The 21,609-nt window shown below is 36.1% G+C and overlaps 1 pseudogene; it reads left to right on the top strand.

The window, feature by feature from the left end:
- Positions 1-257: 257 nt before the first annotated feature.
- On the top strand, positions 258-634 carry LOC138398990 (large ribosomal subunit protein eL31-like; annotated as a pseudogene).
- The last annotated feature ends 20,975 nt before the right edge of the window (positions 635-21,609 follow it).

A 21,609-nucleotide genomic window follows, 5' to 3' on the forward strand; every position in this document is an offset into this window, starting at 1 on the left:
TATTATAACTGCAAGATACAAGGTCAGTATACAAATAAAAACTATATATGCTAGCAATGAACCACATGAAATTATAATTTTTAAAAGTGCCATTTATAATGGCAATATAAAACAAAATACTTAGATATAAACATTGTATAATATTTTTAGACTAAAACCTGTAAAACTTTAACAAGAGAAAAAAGTTGAAGGACTCATATACACTACCTGATTTTAAGACTTATTATAGCTTTCCTTTCCAATCTGGGCCCTGTTAGATGGGTCCCACAAAGAAAGACAGCAAGAAGCAGCAGGGCTGTTCTGCCATCAATGAGATGGTGACTGACAATATTGACCATCAACAATCACAAGTGTGTCCATGGAGTGGGCTTCAAGAAGCGTGCCCCTCAGGCACTCAAAGAGATCTGGAAATTTGCCATGAAGCAGATGGGGACTCCAGATGTGTGCATTGATACCAGACTCAGCAAAGCTGTCTGGGCCAAAGGAATAAGGAATGTCTCATACCATATCCATGTGCAGTTGTCCAGAAAACATAAGGATGAACATTCACCAAACAAGTGTTTGTACTTTGGCTACCTATGTACCTGTTACCACTTTTAAATACCTATAGACAGTCAATGTGGATGAAAACTAATCACTGATCATTGTCAAATGCATCAAATAAAGTTATAAAACCACCCAAAATACTATTACATAAAGCTATAATAATAATAATAATGTGGTCTAAATAAATAGATAATAAATAAATAATTAGATAATAGATAGATCTAAATAAATAGATAATAGATCAATTTAACTACAAGAGACTCCAGAAACAGGCCCACTCAAATAAGGTCAATTGTTTTCATTTTAGTGTGCCAAAAAATTCAATGGAGAGATGATCTCATTAACAAATGGTGCTGGAACAATTGGACATCCATATGCAAAAAAAGAAAACAGAAAATAAAAACTTAACCTTGACTTGCTCCTTGCACCATATACAAAGACCTAAATATAAACCTTAAAAAAATTATATAGCAATCTTGTATTAATGTCAATTTCCTAATTTTGACATATATATGCTATATTATGAATGGGTAGGAAATAAACATTGAAGTATTTAGAAATAACAAAGCATCACATCTGCAACATATTCTCAAATGGAAATAAAAGATGGACAATAGATAGTATAAATAGAAGATAGATGATAGACAGATATTTAGATAGAAAAAAAGAAAAGGCAAGGCAAGCGGATCGTTTGAGCTCAGGAATTGGAGACTAGCCTGAGCAAGAGCAAGATCCCATCTCTACTAAAAAAATTAGAAAGAAATTAGCTGGACAACTAAAAATATACATAGAAAAATATTAGCCGGGCATGATGGTGTATGCCTGTAGTCCCAGCTACTCAGGAGGCTGAGGCAATAGGATTGCTTGAGCCCAGGAATTTGAGGTTGCTGTGAGCTAGGCTGACACTATATCAGTCTATCCCGGGCAACAGAGTGAGACTCTGTCTCAAAAAAAAAAAAAAAAAAAAAAAAAGAAAAGGCAAATATGCTAAAATGTTAACAGTTGGAGAATTTAGGTGAAGGCTAAACAAGATTTCTTTGTACTGTCCTTGCAACTTTTCTGTAAATTTGAAAATATTTCAGAATAAAGAGTTTAAAAAATAAGAGTATTATATGTCCTCCCTCCTCCTTTCTTATATGTCTTAGATTCCACAAAGATATAAATGATCAGTTAGAAACATTCATTACTGTATTTTTCCCTTACATTCTCCTTTAGTTTTGCAAATTTTAAAAAAAGGCATAAAAATTGCAGTATTAGGGGAAAAACACTTTTGTGAAAGCCATGAAGATTGTACAATCGTGTTTTTTCATTTATGTGATCATTATAGGCTCTTTAACTTGGTCACAGTTCAGAGTTGTAAATATATCTGGCCTTGTGACTTTCTCATAAAATCTATTTATTAAGGTTTCCCTTGGATAAAATGCACTGTGAAGAAAGTCTTTTGACCTGACACCATACAACATTGGAATAAAAAATACCTTTCTGATGAAATATTTGAAAACCCATAGTCACTTAGTGAAACATTTGTGTATGCTTGAACTAAAAGTATGAGCCTAGTTCATATGAGGTTTGTGGGTATATAATTACTAGTATTAAATTATGTGTTCAACGTTGACTTACTGCCATATTTATTATTGCTATTAAAAATGCTGACTGCAATATGTGACATGTTCTCCTTATGATAATATATGGCCTTTATCTAAATAAAGCACTCTATTTTCTCTTTGCATGACTGTTGTAAAAAAGGTCTAATAAACTTCATAGACTTTTTAGTGGTGGATACATGTTGGGAAGGAAACCGCTGTACTGATTATCTCTAAAATTAACATAGGAACACAAGGTTGAAATGTTGTTATTTAAAATCCACAGAAGCTGATTAAAGAGAAAAAATATAATTTTAGCTATCAAACGCAAAAGTTTATTTTATTCTAAATGGCTGAATATCCCTACAACTGACACAATAACTTCAACCACAAAGAAGAAATCGAGGAAGTTGATTTTTAAGTTTTGTTGTTTTGTTTTCCTGTTGTTGTTGTTTGTTTTACCTAATCCATTTAAGTATGAATCTTCTCACGCAATAGGCAACAAATAGAAAGTATCTACATTCAAAATGTAGAGAGAGGTGAATTGTGCTTTCTGTGCTCTTTTATATTCAGTCACAGTCTCCCAGGTAAATGGTGGGTATATTCTTAGGAAGCAAGAAGGGTCTTACTGATCACTTCCTAATGCCAGTCAGACCTGCAGCAGGCCTTTGTCCCACCATAAGTCCACATTGTCACCTCTACAAAGGCCATGATGTGCTCTTTAAAGAAAAAGACAGACATCAAGGAGTTTTGGGGGGAAATTGCTTCAGAAAATATTCTAATGTTGTTTTAGTTCCCTAAGCAAAATTGTGAAAGAGTGGGGCTGTGTCACTCACGCTCCTTTGCTCTTCAGTCCACTAGGGTAAAACATTTAAAAAGGCAAAAAGGCAAGATGTACTTGAGAAGGCATCAACAATCAGACCAACAGGTAGAACAATCACTAGTGGGTTTGCAGAAAGAGGAATTACACATTTTCACAATAGGATTAAAAGCTTCAGGTCAATAAAATGTTGCTTAGAGGCCAGCTAGCATAATCTGTCTTATTTCTAGTCTAGCCTGAGGCAGGCCTCTATGAGTCCCCAGGCTGTACTTCTCCATGAAGGCGGCTTTGCCATCTCATTGCAAACTGAGTTTTCATTCATTCGGAAAATATGTCCACATTCTACCTGCAAATCAAAAGAAAAATCACCACCATAACAGAGAGGGGGAAAAATGTGACCTACTTAAAATTAAAAAAAAAATGTTTAAGTCATGCCCTATCTCCCAGGATCCCTGTCAGACCATCACTCAATCAATGTTCCTGAGCAATAATCAGCCTCTATGCACAAGGTTTTAAATCAAATCTCACTTTCAGGCTGAGTTTTCAGGGTACGATCTATGCACTGATCCTTTCAAAAATCACTGCTCTGTTTAAAAATACAATCCAAACTACTGTTTCCAGTCTCCCTGTATGCAGAGATAATGTGTATTGGAGCAGAGACATAAGATGACAAAGTCTAGCTCTGAGGAAAGTAAGTAAAATAACAATTTTTTATCATTTGGTTTTAGTTTCCTGAAAGCACACATAGCTGCCTGTGCTTTAACCTTTTGATACAACTTTATGCACAAAAATTACAAAAAGTTCTATATCAGGAGTTTTATTTCTCTATGCTGTGGTGAGCTATGTAGCCCTTGAAACCTAGATGATACCGCTGATCTAAGCCAAATTTGTCTTGTACAACTTTAAGGTTCTTTTTCACAGAAAATGGCAGTCAGTGAAGGAGCAAAGGGTTAGCTATTCCCCCTAACTTCACTGAGTCTAACTGAAGCAAGTTTGAAACCAGATTTTACCCCATATATGGGAATTCATTAAATAAGCAGGCTCAAGAGTTCCTTGAATCTATTGTGTAAGCTCAAAGGAGTCCCAGCTCTGTCCTTGCTGGTGTCCTTGCATGAAAGGTTAAAAACTCAGCCAACTCTGGCTAACTGATTTGCAGGGCACAGTGCAAAATAAAAACATGGAGCTCCGTGTCCAAAATTATTAAGAATTCCAAGATAGTGACAACAGAGTATTAAACCAAACACAGATCCCTTCTAAGCAAGAGGCTGCACAGGTTGTATGCCCATGAAACCAGCCCTGCCCGAAGCACAGACACAAGAGTCCAGAGGCAAGATTCTGTTCCTTTATAGTCAGTGTCAGACAACAAGAGACACTCCTAAATCAATGGCTGGACAAAGAACTGATTTAAAATCAAGCCTAGAGTTCTATCCTTAGCTGTAAAAACTTTTGACCTCACTGGATTATTATATCCTAACATTTTAGTCAATTTATATATACTAAATACCTTTAATTTTTACCACTGACAGTCCATTTACAAGATTCATCATGCTGTTATCAAACCACTATTTATAAGGAGAAACCTATTTCTGATACTCAGTATGCCATTAGCAAAGTCAGATATTGGTATAAATAACAGAAGTGCTTGCAGTGGCTATCTCTGGATAATGGAATTCTCATTTAACATAAAGATAATAATCCCCAAACAGTACCTTCCTGATTAGAGCATCAGGCTGTCCCTAGAGTGAAGCTTAAACTAACTGGTACATACGTAATCACTCTGTCTATAAGCCTATGTACGTCACAGCATTCACAAAAGACAACGATTTCCAAAGCAAAAGTGCTGCAAAGAAAAGAAGGTACCAGAAGTATGGCCATGTTTTTAACCAAAACTGGGAATTCTCAATCCGCTAAGTGTTTCTCCCTTTTCTGGTCACATCATAGAGCAAAGCTGGGCACATCTGCCAAAACATGATACCAACTGGTAATATGCAGTTGCAGAAAGAGACAGAAAGTGCCAAAGAAAGAATGGAAAGATTCTTTTTAAACTGTTATTTTGTGATTGGAAATTAAATATACCCTCTTACCTTCAAATAATTTATAAAAGGTGAATTAAACTTCTTACCATTTTGGATTTTATGTCAAAAAGAATCTAATCAAGGAAGTGCCTTCTTTCAAACAATTAGTACACACAGAAAAAAAAATATGTGAATGAAATCTAACCTGTCTGAAACCCCATCTCTACTTAAGAGCTAACAAGTAAAATAGTGATAATTGGGGGAAGAGGGGAAGACAGTAGATGGAGAGAAGAAACAGAAGGAAAAGGAACGGGGGGGGGGGGCCGGGGGGGAATAGGTAAAGAGGGTCTAGGAAGAGGGATAGAGGAGGAAGAGGGGAAGGGAAAAGAGAAGAGAATGGCTGTAAGCAGGAGGAGACTTTCTTAAGAACGCAGAAGAAAATTTTAAAAGTCCTTAAATTGAGGTGCATACACAACATTATCTATTCAATTAAGATTGAAATAAAAAGAAGAGACAAACATAGTCAACAAAACTTCAGTGAATAATATTACCTCTCTTTGAAATGTCCTTCATTAAAGAAATCTTTCCCATTTTCTGCTCATTTCTATCTCTGACCCAAACTTATATTTTAATTAGACAGATTTGGGAATCTGACAGAGTTGGGCAACCACTCTCACATTTTTTTAACTCCAAAAGCCACTATTGTTCTTAGAATCCCTAAGGGTAGCCTTTCTGTGGGTCTTAAAGTACACCCAAAACAAAGTAACCTGATGGCCTTTAAATTATTTTTTTATTTTTTTCGTTCACTAATTTTGTATTTACATATGGTAATTACCCTGATTTGATCACTGTACAATGTATACATGCATTATAACATCACATCGTGCCCCTAAATCTGCTTTGGCCTGTTGGGGCTGGGTATCTGCAAACCACATTTCAGCTTTTCTGGCTAATTACCAGTTAAGCTTTGCTAACATGTGTGCCAGAGGGAGGATTCATGGTTGTAGCTATATCAGAACATTACACTGTACCCTATAAATATATACAATTATTATTTGTCAATTTAATATAAAATTTTTAAAAAGAGAAAGACATTTGCTCCTTCCTGCTTGCATGATGTTCCTGCCAGCTTAACCCCAGCTTAACAGAGTGACTATTCACTCTGTCAGTAACAGTTAATTCTAGTAGCAGCAGTTGGTTCCACTTTTAGCTTTTTGCACATTTTCCAAAGCAGTATGCCCAGAGATGCCAACACCTGACAGCCAGAGGTCTGAGTCCCAGCTCCACAGGGCACTCCCTCCAGAATCACCCTTTGATTCCCCAGTCCTGAAAGTGGGAGCTGCTTCTTGCAATTAATATCTCTTTTATACCTCAGTTTTCTGCCTTTTCAATTCTCCAGTATCTACTTAACAATTTTTTATGTTAATCCTCAATTAAAATAACTACTGTGGTTTTTATCTCTTCACTAGACCTTGACTTGCACAATTCCTTCTCATTAAAGGAAGCCAAGAACATTTTTGTACATGATAAGCACTTTTAAAGTTTAGCAACAATATTACCACCCATAAAACCTTTTAAATCATGACAATGCTTATTCAGATAGAACAAAGGCAGGTATTTTAAATAGCTGGATTGAAATTAAACAAGAAGATAAAGTTTTAACATTACTATAGGTGGATAAATAAATGTAATTATGGAGAGGAAGTGATGGAGTGGCACCTACATTTGTGATGTTTGTCCCTAGTTGATGAAACATGACATCGTCTTGTCCTAGGACTGCAGCAAGTTATTACCCCATGCATGAAGCAACAACACTGTTCTGATCTTCAAGATTTAACAGTTGTCAGCACAACCCTCCTCTGGGATTCTGGACTCAAAATTTAAAGCAAAAATTTTCCCTCACTTCCCCGCAACTCCTCTCCTTGCTCCCACACATATGTCCCTCTGCCCAGAAATTCCTTAAAGATTTGGCAATTAAACAAAGCTTCCAGAAGCCCCTAGCCAAGAACAAAAGGATAAATAAAGTAAAATTTCCAGAGATTGAGAATGGAAGCCTTGCATTGGAAAAAGAGAAGTAATACACCCAGAACAAAAATAAAACCCCAAATAAATCAATTAGTTCCCAAGAGAGATTTGGGAAGTGCAGGTTCAAGGACCAACTCAAAAAACTAAGATCTTAGCACTGTCTTTCCTTCACCTCATTGAGGGTCAGGTTTTTATATACATTTCCCTCTTTAATCCTCATCACAACCTATGGCAGCACTTAATGACCATCCCCTTTTCTGGAGACTGAGAGATTAGCTTACGTACCCATGATCACACAGCAAATAAATGGCAGCCCTCAGTTAAAATTCAGGTCTGTCTAACTCCATAATCTCTACTTTTGCCACCATTCAATCCTGAGTGCTGTTGGGAGGAGACAAAGGTACTTATAAGGGATGATGTAGGAATGGGGCACTGATTATCAGCATGAAAGGAGAGAGAAGGACTGCAGGGACGAATAATGGATAGATATCACATTTTACTTGCTTCTGAATTCTTGATCTTGGACTAGCTTAAATGCACCTTCTGTTCCCCTTAATGGATAGACAGCACAATTAAAGAGCCAGTCCACCATTTCTGGATATAGGAAATATTGAATGAATCAGCAAGTCAAGGTTGGTGTATTTCCATGATACCCAGAACCAGGGAGCTCTAGCAGAAACTTAATTCTATTGCCATGGGCCTACTATAAATTTACAAAGTCCTTTACGTAATATTCAATCATTCTTTCTGCAAAGTCTCTAAAATACTTCACAATTCTTAGACATATGGATAAATCTTTCATAATTCTGACAAGAATAGACAGAAATAAACCACAAGACAAGAGGAAAAAGAACACAATAAAACTGTCAATATTTCCCAGGTGCCATTTTAAAAGGAAGTGTGATTCACAGAAACTGAAAACTGTGGGAACACTTTCTATGTTCTTAAAATCACCCTTTTAAAATGCACATTTGGTCAGAAATTCAAAATAGAGCCATTTAAAATTAGTAGTATTAAATATACAATGAGAATAGGGAAAAATCATAAATGTCTTTCGAGAGATAAACGTTCACAAATTAGCAGAAGCAGCATGTAAAGTGATTATAGAAACAAGGTTTTCATTTTGAGCTAATGGCTTGAGTGAGGTTAAAAGTGGTTGGCTATGAGTGAAAGAAAAACAGAAATGAGAACTCTGTGTCTCTAGCTGTACATTGTGATCCAGGCTGCGTATGACTCTACAGAGAGGAATTACTTGATGTTGTTGCATGACCAAATAATCCTCACAGAGATGTCCAGAGGCTACACCACAGCTTCCTATTTTCCTGTTCTGGGATCTTCTGATCCGTAAATTCTCCCCAAACTAATTTTGCCTGTGTTGATATTACGTGAACACTCTGTTTCATTTTATTTTTGCATTCCAAACTGTACAACTGTCTTGGATTTTTTGAGGCCTCCTGGTAATCTGCTGGTCTCACATTAAATGCCCCACTGGAGGAAAAGAATAAAATGTTTCCACTTTGCAATTTTTCCATTTAGTTAATCAGATGTCACATGAGGCATAAATCTTAGCAGAATTCAGTGGATTTTATATAAACTTTAAAATTATATCTCAAATAAAATAATATAGACCTATTCTGCAAAGATCAGGGAATTCCTCACATGACATAATAGAATAGCAGTCCACATCAGAAATAAAAAGAGCATGAATTAACATGGTAGCACTTAGAGTGAAAATAATAACAACAAATTAGATTATTGAGTACTTACTATGCTAGGCAGTCTTCTGAGGTCATAAACATACATTATCTTTTAATCTTCAAAATAATACTATGAGATGTATGCTAATAATATTATTACCTTCTCCAATTTACAAATGAGAAAGCTGAGGCTCAGAGAGCTTAAGAAAATTGTCCAAAGTCACAAAGCTGGATCAAAGCAAAGCCATAACTTGAACTAAGCAGTTTGTGTCCAGAGGCCACACCCTTAACAATCTGCACACTGTCTCTCAGTATGGGTAGAAATACCAAGAAATGCTACCTAGATGGAATTCACCTAATACGATAAACTAGATAAAGGAAAATGGAGAAGGGTCAAATATGGCTCCAAAGTTAGATGACAAGAATAATGCTGTCACCAAAAGATATGAAGAGTGTTTGGGAAATGCTAAATTTAAGTTCCAGCAGAACTACCAGGTGAAGATGCCAAACAAACATCTAGACATACAGGTCCAGAGCTCAGAGGGATGGTCTGAAATAAACATTTGGAAGTAATCTTCACAGGCGTGCTGTTCAGAGAATTGGAAGTGGGCAAGCTACCCAACAGAAATAACAAAAAGAGAAGAGCTCTTAGAAGATATGCAACTTTAAACAAATGTTTCCATTTAGGTGGTAGGATTAATGGTAGAAAAGTAGGATAGGGTTGTACTCTAGTAGAAAGAAAATTTTAAGAGGCAGAGGTCAAACACTCTACATGATAGAAAAATGAGAGCTGAGATGAGTCTACTGCATTTGTTTTTTAGAAGGTAAATCAAGAACTTCAATAGTGGTTTCATTTTAGTGGTAAATATTTTATATACAATTTGGATAAAGGCAAAGTATAAGATATATTCATCAAATCTACAGATGTCATAAGGAAATCAAAGTTAATATCATCAATAAATAACCCAACATTGAAAAAAATATTTAATGTGCTAGAAGGGTAAGCCAAAATTAGCATGATGAATTTTAGTAGAGGCAAGTAAAATATTCTAGATAATCCAAAAAAAAATTTCCCATAACATCTATCAGAAGGTAAATTATCTATGCTTGCTTTTAAATGCATTGTAAAAAAAAAAGTGAATTATCACTAATTCATATAAAAATTTTTAATTTAAAAATTTCTTTTCAGAATTCAAAGATGTGAAAACATCCCAAATGCCCTTCAATCCATGAGTGGATTAATAAAATGCGGTATATGTATACTATGGAATACTACTCAATTACAAAAAACAATGGTGATCTAGCATCTCTTATATTATCTTGGATGGAGCTTGAGCCCATTCTTTGAAGTGAGGTATCACAAGAATGGAAAAATAAGCACCATATGTAGTCGCCATCAAATTGGTACTAACTGATCAACACTAAGGTGCTCACATGGTAGTAATATTCACTGAGTGTCAGTCAGGTGGGGGGTGGGGGTGGGTAAACTCACAACTAAAGAATTGTATGGGGGAAGGGCATGCCTCTAGCCCTGGCTTGGGCGAGACAAAGTCATTACTTGTAACCAAAATGTTTGTACCCCCATAATATCCTGAAATTAAAAAAAAAATTCTTTTATTATAAGTTGACTAGAATCACATTATGAAATATTTACTCAAATAGATTTTTGTGAAAAAACCTTATTTAATCTTACTACCCTAACCAAATTAGTATCAGCATCAGTACATTTACTTATAAGCCTTTTTTTGTTTTATCTATGTGTTTTTACAGGGAAACAATGTAAGGTGTTTTTTCACTTAACATTATATTAATATCATTAGCAACTTACATACTATAAGATTATATTTATATATTATTGACTATTTTATAATTCTTCAACTAGTTAATGCACTATGATTTATTTACCCAATTCCCCAATTTTTAACATTAAATTGTTTTCAATTTTTCATTTGGGATGCAAGATTTTATGGACTTTGTGAATGAAATTGGGATAATTTTAGTATTTTTATTAACAAGCATAACTTAAATTTTACTTGTGTGTGTGTATATATATATATTTCAGTTTAAGGTCAAGAAGACCATCTGATTCATAAAATATTAAATGGAGTAGCCTATAAAATAATATAGATCTAGAGTCTTATGGAGGCATAATTCCTTTATAGCATTTCTAAATTTATTCTCCACTTGTTTATTTTTCAAGTCTCTAGAACTTATTTAAATTTTTGTGTTTCATATTCTCAAGAAATATTTTTTAATTTCATTTTGATTTTTCAAATTTACTAGACAAGAATTGTACATTGCAGGAGGCAGTAAACTTTTTCTATAAAGGGATAAATAGTAAATATTCTAGGTTTTGTGATCTATACCACCTCTGTCACAGCTCCTCAACTCTGCTGTTGTAGTATGAAAATAGCTATAAAGATTATGCAAACAAATGAGTGTGGCTATCTTCTAATAAAATATTATTTATGGACACAAATTCAAATTATATATTATTTACAATGTCACAAGATACTATTCTTTTTACTTTTTTTCAACCATGTAAAACTGTACAAATCATTCTAGTTCATATCCTTTCCAAAGTGAAGGTCAAAGTACCTGACTCCCGCTACCACTCAGAAAGAAACACAGAGTCTAATGGCGCTGTTTGGATTGTAAAGATAGCATATATCTCATTTGGACATGCTGCTCTGACCCTTTTCCCAGTAACCCAAAAAAGCTTCTGGTTTTGAGTGGCACTCAGAACAAGATAAGGCACTGCAACTTTTCCAGGATGACCTGCAAGCCATTCTGATACTTGAGTCATATGACTCCACTAAACCAATGGTGCTTAAAGTCCCGCTGGCAGATAGGAATGCTGTATGGAGCTTTTATCAGGGTCTGATAGGTAAATCACAACACGTTATCTATTGTATTTTAGGCAATGCTCTGCCTCCTCTGGAGATTACTATTCTTTTTCTGAGAAAACAGCTTTTGGCATGCTATAGGGCCTTAGTACACGCTGAATACTTGACCACTGACCATAAAGTTACCATGTGACCTGAGATTCCCATCATAAATTGGGCGCTATCTGAATCACCACACCCTAAATTTGGGCCTGCACTTTAACCTTCATCAAAAAATGGAAGTGGAATATACAAAATCAGGCTTCAGCAGGTCCTGAAAGCACAAGTAAATTGCATGAGCAAGTGATCCAGATGTCCATGGACCCTATTCTTGCTACATTATCTCCCCACCTCTCCCTCAACATGCACCTATGTTCTCATGGGGAGTTCCAATGACTAGTTTACTAAGGAAAAAAAAAATTGGGCTATGTTTAGTGACAGTTCTACATGATATTCTGGCAATACCCAAAGTAGACAATTACAAGCCTATAGCTTACTCTGCAGACACCATGAAAGAAGATCATGATGTTATACCTTCTCAGTAATCATGATTTCAAGAAGATAGAGTTCTTTGCCTTGCCTGGACGGAGAGATTGCCAAAGTGACCTATACCATTTCATGAATGAAGGCTAATAACTTTGCCAGGTGCCCAGGGACTTTGAGTAACTTGAAAAAGGCAGAGCTCTTCATACTATCCAATCTTACAATGGATTATACCTTCCAGATTACCATGCCCCACCAACTATCACCCCCACCACCAACCATGATTCCTTATCTAGAAATGATAATCCCTCAATAGATATACAAAAAGAAAATTATAAGGATGGACTGGGAAAAAGTAAACTGACCTTGTTCATCTTACAAAACATTTTCACACAATGTAACATTTGCTATTGGCTTTCTGCTTGATGAAAGTTTATATCACTGAAAAATAGATAAGTAGTATAAGAAAGGAGCCAGGGACAGTGTCTCGTATGTGTAATCCCAGAACTTTGGGAGGCCAAGGTAGGAGGATCACTTGAGGCCAGTAGTTTGAGACCAGTCTGAGAAACAGAGTGAGACCCCATCCCTGCAAAAAATTTAAAAATTAGCTGGGCTTGGTGGCACATGCCTGTAGTCCCAGCTACTTGGGAGACTGAAGCAGGAGGATCAATTCAGCCCAGGAGTTTGAGGTTGTAGTGAGCTATGATGATGCCACTGCACTCTAGCCCGGGTGACAGAGTCAGACCTTGTCATCAAAAAGTGAAAGTAAAAAAGTAGAAATCTACATTTTTTTATATATGAAATTCCTGTTTTATTTCAGGCCTCATTCACTTTTAATTAGTCTCTTCTATTTTCTAGAATAAAATCACTTAATTTTTCATATTAATGACTTTCAAACTATTTTGACTGAAATATGGGGGGGAAATTAAGTGATGCTAGCTAAAGGATATTTTAACACAGAATTCCTGGCTACTTCTTCTGTAACAGGGATTTTAATTACATAATATATCTAGAAGACTACACCTTAGAAGTCAAAAGAACTAGAAGCCATGGCGCATGAACAGTGGTAGAGGTAACGAAGAACTTTACACCCAAAAAGGAGAGGATAAAAGGGTGAGGTACCATGATGGAATGGTTGCCTTCAAATATTAAAGATATCTGAGATAGAAGATAGATCAAAGTATTAAAAAGTAGACTTAAGTATCAATTGAAAAATGTGATAAAATTAGAATGTAGTTTTTGATACAAAAAATAAGTTGCTCAAAAGAATTATTCAAGCACAGGTTAAATAATCAACTATCATGGATTTTATAAAAGGGATCTCTGCATTAAATAGAAAGTTTGTCTATTATCCATAATAACCTAAAATCTTACTAATGTTTTAATTTCAGGAGAAAGTCAACTCCTCTGAACTAGAAAAGAAAAAATTTCTTTTCCAACCTGTAAAACCATTTTTTTATGACAGTATTGAAAGAGGATGTTGTGACTCAAAAATGTCAAGTGACTTAGTTTTGTTTCCAAATTGGTGGGCAGAAAATGATTCCCATAACTTTTTCTAGGTCAAATGATGAGTAGAGAAATGTTTTCTGGCATATCCCCTAAGCCAGCAAATATATAAATAAGTTCTGACACATATGGTAAAAGTCAGTTTCACTTGGCAGAGAAACTCAACACACCAGGAGAGGAATCATAAGACTTAACCATATTACAGATTAATAATTTTTTAAACTTGGTAAAATAAATATTTTGGAAGGACTCATTTTCTGGATATTGAATGCTTAGACACTGGAAATACTTAGAAATGTAATTCACCATTCTTCAAAGAGTTCAAGATTCAGGGGTCCAATTATGGTCATTTGGAAAAACTATGGTGTCTGGTCATTACTTCTCCACACATTGTTTTATTCTGTAGGCTTTATATACAAATGTAAGCAAAATAAAGCAAAGAAATGAAAAAGGAATCAGTGGTTCAAAATTTTCTTACAGCCAACCTATACTGGTGGCAGGAGATATGTCTATTGTGTGTGTACATCAGAGTCCCATACACAAACTCCCAAAATGCTCCTTCTCTTGAATTATCCAGGTCTATCAAGCTCCTAATAACTTTACTTGAAAGTAGTGAAGAAAAAAATAACCTCTTGCCTCTAACATTCTAAATATCTATCATCCACACTTAGCAACCTTATGCAAACTCTTTTTTGGATATCATTTTTCAAACTCCCATTGCCTTCCAGCTGACTCCCTCCTCCACCCTACATCTCTGCTAGTTCTTTACTGACCTGGAGAGTATCTCTTTTCTATTTTGAGTAAATTGCTGATATCCCCATTTTTACTGGTGTAATTTTCCAATTCTTCTCCGTAATTTCACAACACCACATCCCAGCAGTCTCTCCAATAAACATTAATCTTCACACTATATGCCAAAAGAACCTGAAGGGTTATCATAATTCATGGTCTTTATCAGTCAGCAAACACCATTTTGACAATTATCTAATGATTTTCACATATACATTTGGACTGAATTTTTTTTCTTTTTTTTTAATTTCAGCATATTATGGAGGTACAAAAGTTTAGGTTATGTATATTGCCCTTCCTCCCCCAGTCAAAGCTTCAAGCATGTCCATCCCCCAGACAGTGTGCATCGCACTCATTATGTAGGTATACACCCATCCCCTCCCCCCACCTCCCACATCTGTCCAACACCCAATTGGTGCTATTCCCAAATGTGCACTTAGGTGATGATCAGGGAAACCAATTTGCTGGTGAGTACATGTGGTGCTTATTTTTCCATTCTTGGGATACTTCACCTAGTAGAATGGGTTCCAACTCTATCCAGGAGAACATAAGAGATTCTATATCACCATTATTTCTTATAGCTGAGTAATACTCCATGATATACATATACCACATTTTATTAATCCACTCATGTATTGATGGGCACTTGGGTTGTTCCCACATCTCTGCAATTGTGAATTGTGCTGCTATAAACATTCGGGTGCAGATGTCTTTTTTGTAGAATGACTTTTGTTAAGATCCCAAAGGCAATCACAACAACAACAACAACAACAAAAATAAATGGGACCTGATTAAATTAAAAAGCTTCTGCACAGCCAATGAAACAGTCATGAGAGCAAACACACAACCTACAGAATGGGAAAAAATTTTCGTATGCTACACATCCGATAAAGGACTGATAACTAGAATCTATTTAGAACTCAGGAAAATCAGCAAGAAAAAAATCGAACAACCCTATCAAAAAGTGGGCAAAGACAAGAATAGAAATTTTTCAAAAGAAGACAGAAGAATGGCCAAAAAACATATGAAAAAATGCTCAGCATCTCTAATCATTAGGGAAATGCAAATCAAAACCACAATGAGATATCACTTAACTCCAGTGAGAATGGCCTTTATCAAAAATTCCCATAATAATAAATGTTGCCATGGATGCAGAGAGACAGGAACACCCATACACTGCTGGTGGGACTACAAACTTGTGCAACCTCTGTGGAAAGCAATATGGAGATACCTTAAACAGATTCAAGTAGACCTACCATTTGATCCAGCAATCCCATTATTGGGCATCTACCCAAAACAACAAAAGTCATTCTACAAAAAAAAAAAAAAAAAAAAAAAGGCCTGAATTTCTTTATTTCCCCAGTCCTCCTACTTCTGACTCCTACTACCTTGGTTTATTTTTTCTCTTTCTTTTTCTTAAATATTATTATTCTATCTCAGACTTTTCTCTCTCCTCTTTATGCATTATTCTATAGCACTGTCATATTTTCAACTCTCAGTTTGACACTAAAGGCCCTCAAATCTAAATAAACAATCCCATCCCAAACTTCATATCTTCTATACACAAATGCTACACAAATTTACTATCTTCTCCTCCAACCAGCACCTTTTTCTCTATTTCTTTTCATTTGCTCTAGTATTCCCCCAATCACTTGCACAGAGTAACCCAAGGTTGATGTTTCATTTATCCTTCTTTCTCTCCAACCACTCGTCAAGATCTACTGATGCATTCTTCTAATATCAATCACATCTGTTCCTTCTTTTCATCTCTAAAACACCTCCATATTTCCAGTTACTGCCTGTCACTATGGCCATTGCTTCCTACTTGGACTCCCCTCTTGCAGTTGAACTCAAATCCCTTCAATCCTGCATATCACTTCTAGATCAATAATTTTCTGATCAGTAATATGGATGGGTCTCTGCTGTCTACTAAATTTATTTAAAACTTTTGGTTTAACATTTAAGGCCTCAAGTGCCCTGCATCTACCTACCAGCCACTAAACAAATAAGCCTCAAGCTTCTGCTTAAAGTTCTTCAATCATTTCCCAATGCCTAAAGAATTCAATCCTGGAATAGAGGTGAGGATAATGCCCCTTCTCTACTCCTATAGTCTTCTAAACACTCCTCAATCCTCCTCATTGAAGTAATATTCATTTTCTGATTGGAAAGTTCGAGAAAGCTCAATTCCTTTTCTCTTCTTTCTCAATGAGACTCTCAGAAAGCAGATATCCTGTCATGCTTCTCCTTACAGTAAGTTTCACAAAAGCAGGGCTCCATGTGTGGTGGTCTGTAGCTGTTGACTGCCACCTGTAACTAGGTAAGTAGATATGCCCAACTATGAGCTTCAATCATAGGAAGCCCACTATTGTGACATATCCACACTACTTTATCTCATATGAACTTTATCATTTATAAACTTGATACTTAGTTCTGCTGACATCACTGTATCATTCAATTGATTTACAACTCAAGCTGAAAAAACCAGAGATGCCATTCACAGGCTCCATCAAGGTCCAAGACACTTCATGTTTCTTACCCTGCCCACCTTTTGACATCATCTCTTTGACCACTCTCTATATGCATCCTGTACACCTGCCATGCACTTATGACTTCCCAGGTGTGCCTGCTTGTTCTCATCAACATAGTTGTGAATATGCCATTTCCTCTGTTTGTGAACCCTCACAAACTCCTGCCCCTTATATAATAAAAAAGCTTGAAGATAATTTGAATTTTTTACAGGCACAGCTTATTTTACTGTGCTTAACAAATTATGCTTTGCAAATTTTATTGTGTTTTTCACAAATAGAAGGTTCGTGGCAAACCTGGGTCGAGCAAGTTTATCAATGCCATTTTTTCAACAGCATGTGCTCACTTCATGTCTCTGTGTCAGATTTTGGTAATTATCAAAATATTTCACCCTTCTTTACTATTATCATATCTTTTATGGTAATCTGTGATCAGAGATCTTTGGAGTCACTGTTATAATTGTTTTGGGGTGTCATGAACCACACCCATATAAGACAAGGAATTTAATCAATAAATGTTATGTGCTCTGACTGCTCCACTGACTGGCCATTCCTCCATCTCTCACCCTCTCTTAAAGCTTCCTTATTCCCTGAAGTAGAACAATATTGAAATTGGGCCAACTAATAACTCTACAATGACCTCTAAGTGTTCAGGTTAAAGGAAGAGTGACACGTTTCTCACTTTAAATCAAAAGCTAGAAATGACTAAGTTTAGTTGCAAATGCATGTCAAAAGCCAAAATGGGTAAAAGCTAGGCCTCTTGTGCCAAATAATTAGCCAAGCTGTGAATGCAAAGGAAAAGTTCTTGATGGAAATTAAAAGTGCTATGCCACAAAAGATAAGAAAATGAAACAGGCCTATTACTGATACAGAGACAGTTTTAGTGGTCTGAATAAAAGATCAAACCAGCCACAACATTCCCTTAAGCCAAAGACTAACCCAGAGCAAGGCTTTAACTTCTCTTCAATTCTATGGATGCTGAGAGAGGTGAGGAAGCTGGAGAAGAAAATTTGGACGCTAATAGGAGTCTGTTTTTGAGGTTTAAGGAAAGAAGCTATCTCCATAACATAAAAGTGCAAGGTGAAACAGCAAGTATTGAAGAAGCTGCAGCAAGTTCACAGGAGATCTAGCCAAGGTCACTGGTGAAGTTGGTTACACTCAACAACAGATTTTTAATGTAGACAAAACAGCCTTCTATTAGAAGAAGAAGGCATGTAGGACTTTCATAGCTAGAGAAGTCAAGGCCTGGATTCAAAGCTCAAAGGACAGATTGACTGTACTATTAGGGGCTAATGCAGCTGGTGACTGAGTTGAAGCCAAGGTTCATTTACCATTCTGAAAATTCTAGGTCCCTTAAGAATTATGCTAAATCTACTCTACCTCTGCTGTATAAGTGGAACGACAAAGCCTGGATGACAGCACATCTGTTTACCACATAGTTTACTGAATATTTAAATCCCACTATTGAGACCTAGTACTCAAAAAAAAAAGGTTCCTTTCAAAATATTACTGTTCCTTAAAAAGTGCACATAGTCACCCAAGAGCTCTGATGGAGATGTACAAGGTGATTATAGCTGTTTTCATGTCTGCTAAGACAACAGCTATTCTTATAGGATCAAGACGTAATTTTGACTTTCAAATCTTATTAAGAAATATATTTTATTTGAGTGACAGGTACACTGAGAACCCAAACATCACCACCATACAATTCATCCATGTAACCCAAAACCACTTGTACCCATAAATCTATCAAATAAAAAAAAGAAATATATTTTGTAAGGCTACAGCTGCCATAGAGTGATTTCTATGACGGATCAGGGAAAGTAAATTGAAAACCTTCTAGAAATAATTCACCATTCTAGATGCTATGAACAATATTCATGATTCATGAGAGGTCAAAATATCAACATTAACAGGGGTTTTGGAGAAGCTGATTTCAACTCTTCATGGATGTTTAAGGGATTCGAAACTTCAGTGGAGGAAATAACTATAGATGTGGCATAAATAGCAGGAGAACTAGAATCAGAAGTGGAGCCTGAGGATGTGACTGAATTGCTGCAATCTCATGACAAAACTTTAACGGATGAGGACCTATAAATAAACTTGCTTATCTATAGATAAGCAAAGAAAGCGATTTCTTGAGTTGGGGTCTACTCCTGCTGAAGGTGCTATGAACACTGTTGAAATGACAACAAACAATTTAGAATATTACATAAACTTAGTTGATAAAGCAGCAGCAGGTTTTTGGAGGATTGGCTCCAATTTTTAAATAAATTCTACTATGGGTAAAATGCTGTCGAACAGCATCGCATGCTACAGAAAAATCTTTCATGAAAGGAAGAATCAATCAATGTGCCAAGCTTTACTGTTGTTTTAAGAAATTGCTAGAGCCATCCCAGTCTTCAGCAAACGCTACCTTGATCAGTTAGCAGTCATCAACATTGAGGCAAGACTCTTTACCACCAAAAAGAGTATGACTTACTGAAGGCTCAGATGATAATTAGAATTTTTAGCAATAAAGTATTTTTAATTAAGGTATTTACATTATTTTTTAGACAAATTGCTATTGCAGGCTTAATGGATGATAGTACAGTGTAAGTATAACTTTTATATGTACTAGGAAACAAAAAAATTCTTGTGACTGGTTTTATTGTGACAGTTTGGTTTATTGTGGTGGTCTGGAACCAAACCCACAATATCTCTGAGGTATGCCTGTACATCTTACAAAATGTATATGCCATATGACATAGTATGTCATGTTCTATAAAATGGACACAAAAAGCCATCATCTAAAAACACTCACTACATATTCTTTAGGTTCAATGCAGCTATAATTGCCATAAAAATGTGTATTAAAGTCTGGGTATGCTGGCTCACGCCTGCAATCCTAGCACTCTGGGAGGCCAAGGTGGAGGATTGCTTGAGCTCAGGAGTTCAATACTAGCCTGAGCAAGAGCGAGACCCTGTTTCTACTAAAAATAGAAAAATTAGTCAGGCATTGTGGTGCATGCATATAGTCCCAGTTACTTAGGAGGCTGAGGCAAGAGGATCACTTGAGCCCAGGAGTTTGAGGTTGCAGTGAGCTATGATGATACCACTGCACTCTGCCTAGGGCAACAGAATGAGACTCTGTCTCAAAAAAAAAAAAAAAAGTGTACTAATGGGCAAGCCTAAGGGCTAAAAGTTGACATAGAATTTAGATTTATTGTAATACGTGAATCCTGCCCCAGACCACAGCCGTACCTTGCCATAAGGTTTCTAAGGGAAGGAGACCACAGGGAATATTGGCAGAGAAAAAAAAATTATTTATTATTAACTGGGTTTTGGACCCTAAACTCAAGGGAAGAATATTTGAGGAAGCTAGAATCTGCTGTGTATTATACTAAAGAACTAAGGGGATTCCCAGTCCAGACTGGAACCTCAGGTCTCATTCCACTGACCACATAGGGGACGAAACAGAAAAGAGCTAAGTCTAGGAGAGACAGTGAGTCTGGAGAAGACCATACTGGAGATACATATGAGGATCCATTTGCCTAAAGATGGTATTACATGTTTTGAAACTACTGGATGAAGTCACCTAGTCAATGAGTGAAATAGGAAAGAAAGGATCAGGACTGAGCTCTGAGGACATGGGAAGCACCACCTAAGACTGAAGGAGTATCCAGAATTAGTGAATATATGTTATCCTTGGAGCCATGAGGGAAAAAAATATTTCAATTATATTCTACCATAAAAATTCTACTAATGGTCAAATAAGAAAAGGACTGAGAAGTGTCCATTAAGTTAAGCAACATGGATATCTCTGGTGACTTTTTATACCCAATGTAAATGGTAGAAGTCCCAGCTTTACCACTGACTAGCTATATGACCATGGGCAATCTTTGATCTTTTATCTCTCAAAACCTCAGTTTGGAGGTAAATGATATTAATAATTCCTAATTCAATGGGTTGTATAGATTAAATGAGAAAACATTAAAAAATGCTCAACACAGGGCCTGTCACATCACAAACATTCAATGTTAGCTGGCTACTAGTCCTGGAAGGGTAAGCAGAGGCCAAAGGCAAGCCAATCTCCCTTGCTCTTAGTTCTCACGTGAGCACCATGAAATGTTACATTGTTGTTTTCCCACTTAAATCAAACTAGTTCTTCAGCTTCCTAACTCTTCTATTCTCTTCTCCTCTCTAAATCCTTGAAATTATCCTTTCCCATACTGTTATGCCTTTTTAAAATTAAATTTCACAGAATTTCCACGAGGCAAAGCAGCATAATGTTTCCTAAGTAGTTCCTGTTACTCTTTAAGCAAATATATTTTTGCAGAAGAAATGAAGAAGCTGGACATGACTTGTTCATCTGAAACTCAAACCCCAAGGTACTACTGCCATCCTAAGCAGTTTTCAGTTAGTGTTGAAGACGTGCACACAGTAAATATGCATATGCAGTAAGTGTGGCGTATGTAACCTCCAAATTTATAGTACCTCATAAAATTGTGTGCTGAAATGGCCCTATCTGCCCATAATATGTCTCTGGTAGAATACTGGTGACCTAATAAAAAACTTTAATTCCCATTTGACATTCTTCATAGTAGTAATCTCTGTGCTGACAGGTGGCTAGTAATTTCAAAAGTAATTATGGAGACACTATCTGCAGATGTTTGGGAATGTATTACAAATTCTTGTAAATGGGTGCCATAGGAATATGTGGAAAATGATGGCTGATATAACTTTTATTATAAAG

This window comes from Eulemur rufifrons, chromosome 18 (genome assembly GCF_041146395.1).
Source record: "Eulemur rufifrons isolate Redbay chromosome 18, OSU_ERuf_1, whole genome shotgun sequence".
NCBI lineage: Eukaryota > Metazoa > Chordata > Mammalia > Primates > Lemuridae > Eulemur > Eulemur rufifrons.